This window comes from Phoenix dactylifera, unplaced genomic scaffold (genome assembly GCF_009389715.1).
Source record: "Phoenix dactylifera cultivar Barhee BC4 unplaced genomic scaffold, palm_55x_up_171113_PBpolish2nd_filt_p 000381F, whole genome shotgun sequence".
Taxonomy (NCBI): domain Eukaryota; kingdom Viridiplantae; phylum Streptophyta; class Magnoliopsida; order Arecales; family Arecaceae; genus Phoenix; species Phoenix dactylifera.
In genome coordinates, this window is record NW_024067828.1 from 456,291 (window position 1) to 465,665 (window position 9,375).

General features: G+C 36.2%; 1 long non-coding RNA gene across 1 annotated transcript; it reads left to right on the forward strand.

Moving 5' to 3' along the window:
- The first annotated feature begins 3,277 nt into the window (after positions 1-3,277).
- LOC120105835 lies at positions 3,278-6,997 on the forward strand. The gene is made up of 3 exons (XR_005508111.1): positions 3,278-3,537; positions 5,987-6,207; positions 6,788-6,997. It is a non-coding gene; the product is annotated as an uncharacterized LOC120105835 (long non-coding RNA).
- Positions 6,998-9,375: the final 2,378 nt, after the last annotated feature.

The following is a 9,375-nucleotide window of genomic DNA, read 5'->3' on the forward strand; positions in this document are numbered from 1 at the left end:
TTTTTTTGGGATCATACCAGCTGCTTCTGATCTCACCAATCCATTCCTAATATGTTAGCAAAAATAAACATGGACTGATTATATAGGTGGGATGCAGGAGCATTACGCTTGTTCTACATTCATTACTTGGAGCAAAACAAGCAAAATACCAAACATCAATGGCATAGTAACCTGCTAGAATGCATAGGCTGCCAAATTAAAGAAAAACAAGCCAAAGGTGGAAAGCATGCGGTGCCAAAGAAGGTGGAGAGAGAGAGAGAGAGAGAAAGAATCTAACAGCTTCGTGAGCTTCATATTCTAATTCTTTAGCAGTTGGAAACAGGTAACTGGTGCAACCAATCCCCCCTTTAGGTCATGTGAGCTCATTGATCTATGGAGTTTGAATAAGGCTTCAGAGAAGAGGATGTTTGATAGAAAGCTAAGGGGGCATCATTGATCTATGGAGTTTGAATAAGGCTTTAGACCTTCCAATTGTAAGTTTGTCCGGCATGTCTTATTTGCTGGGGGATGGAGAAGCACAAAGGAATAAGCACATGGGAGCTTTCAGCTTTGACTTGTTGGCAGCCCTATGGAGGATTCCTCCTCTTTCTATTTTGTCCTCACATCAATAGATGATAGGATTAATACGTAGTCTTAGAGATATATATTTTATTTAATAGCTGCTTTTGTTAGGAAAGCTGTCAGATATGCAATGCCCTGTGGAAATGATCTGTTATCTTTAACTTGATGCACTTTGACTGTATTAAATATATATTGATTATACGAAACTTAGTGGAGTGGGTGGCGTGTGGATGTTGGCACTTGGCATCATCATTGTTCACAATAGAGGATATCTGAGGAGGATTCTTAGATTTTAAAAAGGTTGGGCGGTGAGAAGAATCTTGCCACCATGCAGAAGAGTATAAACAATGCTGCATGGATTGTAGCAAAACAATCATGCTGCATGGATGGGTGTGATTTCTTTTTTCTTTTAGAGATTTATTGTATAATAAAAATTGGAACGATAATATTTTTTTTATTTTTATTTTTTCCCCTTTTCTTTTAGATCATGTCCTTCCCAAAATATTTATAAAAAGAAATACATGATAATGTTCAGAGAGTGCCTATCCCGATTGGGTTGTGGTTCACCTGAATGGTATGGCTACCATGTTAAAGCATGGTTAAACAAGTTGGACCTAGCGACCCTTTTATTAAAGAATAGAAGAAGTTTGGTCTCTATTTGCTAGGATTAGAACCAAATAACCAATGATCCCTAATTATATTAACAAGCAAATAATTGCCAATGTCCTTAGTTTCTTGTCATCCTTGAAAAATTAGTAATGAGTGATGAATTTCTCAGTCTCCTAATTACTGAAGTTAAAAAGTCACCAATTAAAAAAAAACATGATTTTAACATAGTTATATGTAAACTGTTATCTTGCGAAACTCTTACAATGATGATTAATATCTAGATCAGAAAGGATCTTTTGTTATCCCTAGAGACCTCGGGAGGGGTTTAATTAGTCTTATAAAATTGTGCATATGTATGTTTGCATGTGTCACACACACACACACACACACACACACACACACACACACACACAGAGAGAGAGAGAGAGAGAGAGAGAGAGAGAGAGAGAGAGAGAGAGTTTGGTGTTATGGATGTCAAGGATGTGGGCTAGTAGGTTCTAGACAACCTGATGCGGCTCTTCTAGGTATTGTCATTTAAGAAAACTCATCCTAGGTTAGAGATGACCTTCTTTGTAATTCTACCTCTTTGAAAAAGACCTCATCATTAAACAACTAATGATGTAATCATTTCATATAAAGGCTAATTTTAGATCATAACTCCTGTACAACATCTACTTTTTTTGCCCCTTAACTCAAAGCTAGGTCTCATTATTGTGTTCATGAGTGCTACCTTGCCACCATATTTCTTGGAAGGAATGTTAACAAGAAAATGGATGAGAATAAGAGAAGTAAAGAGCAGGAATTGGCTCAATTTGAAGAGAATTGGCTTCCAATGTTTAGAGATGAGACTATTTTGGTGCTAAATTAAGAACCAGAGCTGTCTCCAGTTACAAGAGTAAATTGAGGTCAAATTTATCATCATTTATGGGATTATGTAGAACTCTATGCAAAAATTGATCCAATTATGTGCAAGAGATGAAACATAAAATGCTACTCCTCTCCAGGCTAAACATAAAATAGCAGCCAAATGAACATTCATCTTAGTGGTTACACATGACATCACATAAGGAAGAGTTTCTTTTATAGAGATAAATTTGTTCAACAAAGTGAGTACTTGAGATAGGTATATCATAAATATCGAGTTGGGAAGTGGAAACAACTCAAAGCAGAAAAATCGGATCATATGGTGTTCTCTATCTTGCTTAGTCTCTCTTAAAAGTATTATATAGTCAACCTCGATCTCATGTTGCATCAAAAGATTTGTATGATCATAAGGAACCACCATTTTGATTTACTTTTACCAACATGCCATGTGTGCTAAACAATAATAGTGAGATGTTGGAAAATAAAAATCTGAAAAACGTTTGTGATACTTTTAATTTTTTTATGCAAAAAAGAGGCAGAGGGGGAGAGAAACACATCCACGCTTTAATTACTTGGATTTAAAATTTGAGAACATACCATCTAATATTCGATCCTAAGAACTCCGGTTGCCATGCAAAGGGATTCTATCATTGGCACTTCTCTGAGTTCTCTCTTATCATTATGGGCTCGTTTGGTTCGCAGGAAGCATTCTTCTTCCTATAAATATGATTCCTGGTAAGCAGATTCCTAAGAAGAGGATGCCTAGGAAAGTACTTTTGGCATGTTTGGTTGACCATGGGAAAGTGACAGATTTCCAAAGTGCTTATGTTTGGTTAATCATCCACTTTTCTGGAAAAGGTATGTATAATTCCTATTATATCCTTAATAAAAATTAGATTTTTAATATATCTTTAATGCTTCTTTAATGCTGAATGACCTTTTTGGGAAAAAATAAAAATAGAGTGTTTTCCGCCTCAATATGGAAAATTTGCTTTTCCATTAAATGTGGAAATCATATTTTCATTAAAAATATAACTTTTTCATTTTTTTTAATCCAACTAAATAAAATATATTTTATTATTTTTTTATTGATCACACTTCCTTCCCGCGAACCAAACGTAAAGCCTTGTATAGCCCTATTTTTTATTGGCTTCAAAAGAGACACACAGCAGACCCTATCTAGCGGTTGGATGAAAAGCTCACTGCCGAGCGGTGCCAGCGACGTGGCTAACCTGATGCCATGTCGTCTCGTTCCCTCTTTCTCCCTTATATCCCATACACGGTAGCTCTTTCTCTCGCTTCTCTTTTCTCCATCCCTCTCTTCTGCCATGGCCACGGCTTTCGGCCTCCGCGGGTTCCCTTTGTTGCCCGCCAACGCCCTCAGTTCCCAATTCAAATTCGGGCGGGAAAGGAGGGCGGCAGTTTTGGCGCGAAGCTCGAACGTGCAAGAGCCGCGCCCGACCAACGTTCAACCCCCTGTAAAAGAAAAGAATCCATTCCCAGGTGATCTTCTTCGCATAACTGTCATTTTAATAAAAAAAGGGAGCATCATCACTTGTTGTTCTGGACCTCGTGAGTGTGGATTTAGTGGAATTGGTTGGGTCCTCTTGGAAGCGATCTTCTTAATTTTTAGGGTTTTTTTTTTCCTTTTTTTTTTGCCTTTTCTAAAGAATGTTTCAGTATTTGTAGGCTTTTATATGTCTACGTAAGCTTTATCCTAATGTAATTATTTGTTCCTGTGATGGAGATGGAAACTGAGAGTATTTTCTGGAAGAGAACTGGGAAGGAACATCATTAGATGTGGTGAAGGCTGGAGAAAAAGAGAATTATTTAGCCAGGACTATAGATGAAGGGGATTACTTTTTGCAGAGAAATTTGCTGTCACTTTTATACTTAATGAAAAGTTGATTACAGTGGTCATTGGGCATACAACAAACCATTCATATCAAAATGTTGGTTATATGCAGCTCCTCTTTCTTTCTTTTTCTTTTTCTTTTCCTTTCTTTTTTCGTTGGGGGGTGGAGGGATGGGGGATGAACAAACCAAAACCCTTGTCAAGGTCACATCTGGCATGCCTCATTTTTCTCTTTTTAGATTATAATAGTAGTAGTATTATACAATCAATCCAATTACATGTTTACTTCTTCCATGATTAGTCTATGGATGAAAGAGTGCAGGTTTATAGAACAATGAAGATCAAGGGCAAGATTGCCTTTAATTTGTACTACTAATGGTACAGTGTTCCCAGGTCATACCATTCTATGGATGCAAGACAAGAGTCAAGTTAGGAACATTTCATCCGAGAGAGTTTTTGTAAGCTGTTTAAAATGTCAATAATATGGTTACATGCACTATTGCCTTCCTAGGAAGTGTCATGCCTTGTTCTTATCCTATAGAGTCTGAGAGTCGAAGTGCTACTTACAGCAACCCAAACTTGACTAGATATTTTCACCGTTCAGTATTTTACAAATGCCTTTATGAATGCACCTCCCAGGATATCTCTTCAACCTGGCAGATATTTATTGAGTCTAAGCATAAATTACCCCTGTCATCTTATTGCACATAAAAGAAGGAGCTTCTTTATTTTGATATAAACACATCCTTCAGAGACTCGAGATCTGCCGGACTGTTCCATGGAAGGGGGGAGGAAACACAGAGGGCCAGCCATCACAGAAATTACCTATTCAGCCATGCCAAGAATTAGTGCTTTGCATGGGCATTGCAATGAAAATTGGCTTCATGTTGGACGACCATACCAACAAGAAGACTTCTCAACCAACAAACTTCCTTTATTTCTTATTTGGGCAACCATACGCCAATTTTCTTACGGAAAGCAATTTTTAGGTTGTTGCATCGAGTCCAACTGATAGGAACTATTTGCGAGTATCTAAGCTCATCAAGGCTCCTTTGCACCTCGCTACTTCCTGCTCACTCATCCCTCTGTACTTATTGTTCAACTTTCTTGTAAGCATCCAATGGCCCTATAGATGACACATTAATTTTCACTGAGTTACTTTATCTTTTCTCCAATGTTAATGTTGAGTTTGGGACATTTACCCAAATATATTGTTAATCATACTGGTTGGATTCCTTTTCTCCTTATCTTTTAAAAATACATTAGTTCAAAGGTAGATACCTTCTTAGGCACTTGCATGGTATCCTCGTTCTATCCTCAAGTTAAGTATAGATTCATTACTTGCATGCACCTAAAATAAAGATCACAGATCTATTGCCTTTTTTCCCCAATAATTAATGAGAAGGTACTATTATAGAATGAAAAGTGTGGATTAATGAGAAAGTTACTATATTTGGTTTCCTTTATGGTTTAAAGGTATCCAAACTACTGAATTTTGAGTACCATGTGTTCAAAAATGTAAAGATCATGATTCATGATCAATGTTCTGGTGTCTCAATTTACTTGGTCCATTGTGCATTTTGAGACCTGGTTTTATCCACACTTTTCCAATTTTCTGATACTTGATGCTTAAGTTGAAACGTGCAAAGCATCAGATTTTTTATTTATCAAAGCCTTTTTTAAGATTGTGATTCGCAATGAAAAGATGGTTCATTAATGTATTTTGTGCTCTAAGAATTTGCTCTCAATTTTCACACCAGAATTCTAGCTCAACTTATATTACTAGGGAGGGTTCTAGCATAACTCTCTTCTCTCTCTCTCACCCCCCTCCCTCTCCCTCTCTCTCGTTCGCTTGCTCGCTCTCACTCTCTTGCTGCAGTCTCTTAAATTATTATTTTGATTAGTTTTGAGAATTTATTTTCTTGTATTGCAATCAAATATTATCCGGGGTGCAAGATAAAGATTTTTACCTTATAAAGGAGAGCCTTAATGGATTTCCCCTTTTGGCACAAACTTCTTGTAAGATCATACATATTAAATTTTTACTCTGGCAGGCCTCTAGCAATTTCATTTGTCTAATTGTCATATATTGTCCAGGGAAGCTGGAAGCTGATGTTGTTGTCATTGGAAGTGTATTGGTGGACTATGTTGTGCTGGACTTTTAGCTAGATACGGGCAGAATGTTCTTGTGTTAGAAAGTCATGATCTTCCTGGAGGTGCTGCTCATTCATTTGAATAAAGGGTTACAAATTTGACTCAGGCCCATCTCTGTTTTCTGGATTTCAGTCAAGAGTCCCCAGGCTAATCCTCTTGCACAGGTGATCAATGGATGGTGGTAAACATATTAATTTATTGAAAAAATTGAAATAAGAAGTTATCAAAGGACACCGCCAATCTAGCAACTGAATGGCTTTGTATATCTGGAGAAAAGCTGTCTCATTTGACTTGTAAAACAAAATTAGTTGATGGAAATAATTGATATGGCACATTCTAAACATTAGCATGGAGAAATTAATAATGGAAAAGCAGGATATTCATGACTAGCATGTGCTATCAGAACAATGCATAAGGCCAAGAGTGCTATATATATAGTATTTATAAGATATTATTTGACAAAAAATTATTCAAATTATCATATATGTCCATGATATCCTTTTATTTATTTATTTTAGAACATGTTTTCTTTATGAATCAATATTTTTGGGCATTTTTCAATTATTTTATCGGTGTGCTTCTTTCTGCTCATCTCTGAACTCAAATTTATATGAATTGCATGTTCATTTTGTACCACCGTCTTTGTTAGGACATTGCTGTTGGACAGTTTCTGGATTCTGTCTTGCGTAATGAATCTATAACTTATCTTCCATTTGAAAATGATATTTTTCTCATGAATCTTAGGTTCTTGATGCATTGGGTGAGTCAGTTCCGTGTGCATCCTATGACTCATGGATGGTGTACATACCTGAAGGCGAGTTCTTGTCACGAATAGCCCCACAGAGTTTCTCAAGTGATAGTGCAGTACTCAATGTTCTTCACCTTATTGCCTTTTATTTTCTCAAAAGAGAAGCTCATCCAAAGCTTAGCACTCCCCCCTCTTTTATGGTAATTTTTTCAATCTTCTACTGGCTGTAAACAATATAGAATATGTGAGAAAACTTAGCAACATTTATTCCTGATATAAGCTGAGCTGTAGGATAACACAATTTATGTAATGATTGCTACAAAATTTTCTTTGTGTCCGTTTCCAAGATTCAGAATCATTATTAGAAAGACCTTGTTCAGTCTATAATTGCAACATGTAGATCTGCAGATCACGTAAGAAATGGAAGCATCATCTGCTGTATAAAATAGATTAATATATATATATATATTTTTTCTATGGTGTATATTGTATATATGCATGCATGCATATGTATGATTGTTACAAGATTTATTCTTTGTGTCTTTTCCAGGATTCAATATCATTTATTGGAAAAATCCCATTCAATCTACAACTGCACCATGTAGATCTGCATGTCATGTAAGAAATGGAAGTGTCATCTGCCATATAAAATAGATTATAGGTTTTCTTCTTACGGTGTGTGTTGTGTTATGAGTGTAAGCATATGAGTTAGGTGTCCTTTTTTATGAAGGAGAGAGGTGGTGGTTGGAGGTGGGGGATGGGGGGAGTAGTATATGGATGATATTATTTAGGTGAATTAGGCCCAAATATGAATTATCACAGAGGAATTTTACATAGTGACATAAGATTGGGTGTGTGAGGACTCATACGGGCATGTAGTAGTCCCATATCGGCTATACACTGAATAGATCTTGGGTACTTATACAAAGCTAAGGACCTACATAATACTTTCTAGCTAGCCTTTTAGGTCAGGTCTTATGTTGTTACAAATAAAATTTTTGTGAACTCAGCTGATAGTCTTTATGGACTCAAATAGGTCCATTGGGGTTGACCACGTGCTAATAGTGGTGTTTGTGATTGGATTTAGATTTTTAGCATGATAAGGAGCTAGGGCTCAAATCAGAGGAGTATGTGAGACCCATGTGGGCATGTGTTAGTATATGGATGATATTATTTAGGCGAATTAGGCCAAATATGATTTATGATAGAGGAATTTTACATAGTGACATAAGATTGGGTGTGTGATGACTCATGCGGACATGTATTAGTCCCATATCGGCTACGCACTAGATAGATATGGGTATTTAAACAGGACCAAGAATCCTAAGTAATACCTGCTGCTAGCCTTTTGGGTGAGTCTTGAGTTGTTATAGGGTGGTCCACACTTTCCTCTATCAGACAAAGTCATTATTGAATAGTTCTTTGCATTTGAGATTATGCCAACATCCTAGGTTAATCCTAATAGATGATTAAAGATGATATTTTGAGCAAAAAATTGTGTTTGTCATAAATATAACCATCTAAAATGATTATATGCAAATGTAAGAAAGCAAAATGTTATGGGAAATGGCGTTGAGTAGCCTCCATAAAATGGTGTTAATTTGGACTTTGTCTGGTGTCTAAATAATATATCGCCCGTCAATTATGTATAAAATATAGAATAGAATGCAGACTCCTTTGGGCTAGCTTAACTTCCCATTTCTCTTGCAAGTATTAGCGAGATATGCAAGTCTAACAAGAGCCAACCGATCTCTACATTTCATTACAAGAGCCCTTTTGCTAGTAAATCCCCCCACCCGCCGCACCCCCCCCCCCCCCAAAAAAAAAAAAGAAAAAAAAAGAACATGCATGTTTAGTAAATGGTTAGAAATGTGTATTATGTATACAAACTAATGATGAGGTTATATTTATGAAATCTACTGTAAATAATCTCGATACATGGATCACAACCATCCATCAAATTCTCCTTTTCAGCTCTGCCATGTGCATTGCATATGCCGAAATTTACTTTTGCTTACTCTAGAATGCTAGCATGAAATTTAGGTTTATGTTATATAGCATACATTGTGCAATGAAGTGAAAATGACTAATTTGACATATAAAATAGAAGAATCACCATGGAGTAGTTTAAGACTTTAAGTGTTAGGAATAACGTAGATGCAGTATGTGTTGTATTGTTCCAAGTTAAGGCGAAAACATACAAATCTGGATAATAAATGGAAGTTATTAAATGGATTAAAATTCATGAGCATAGTAACAAAAGGAGCAAAAGAGGGGGGGAAAATTTTATGAGAAATGTTAATTACTTTCTGAGCACATCTATAGCCTGAAAAATCACTAGTTCCATTGCAAAAGTTCTCAAACAAAGTGTATAGCCCAGCCCATCTCTCTCTATCGCTCCTCTCTCTCTATTTCTTGCTTGCTTACACATGCATGTGCATATTTATGTACTTTAGTATGTGTCATTTTATGTATAGATTAGCCTGTTATATTTGTTTTTAAATCTAATTTTGAAAATATGACTATATACACTAGCTTTAGGTCATTTTGTGTAAGCAAAAGATGAGATGAATAATAAAGAGGC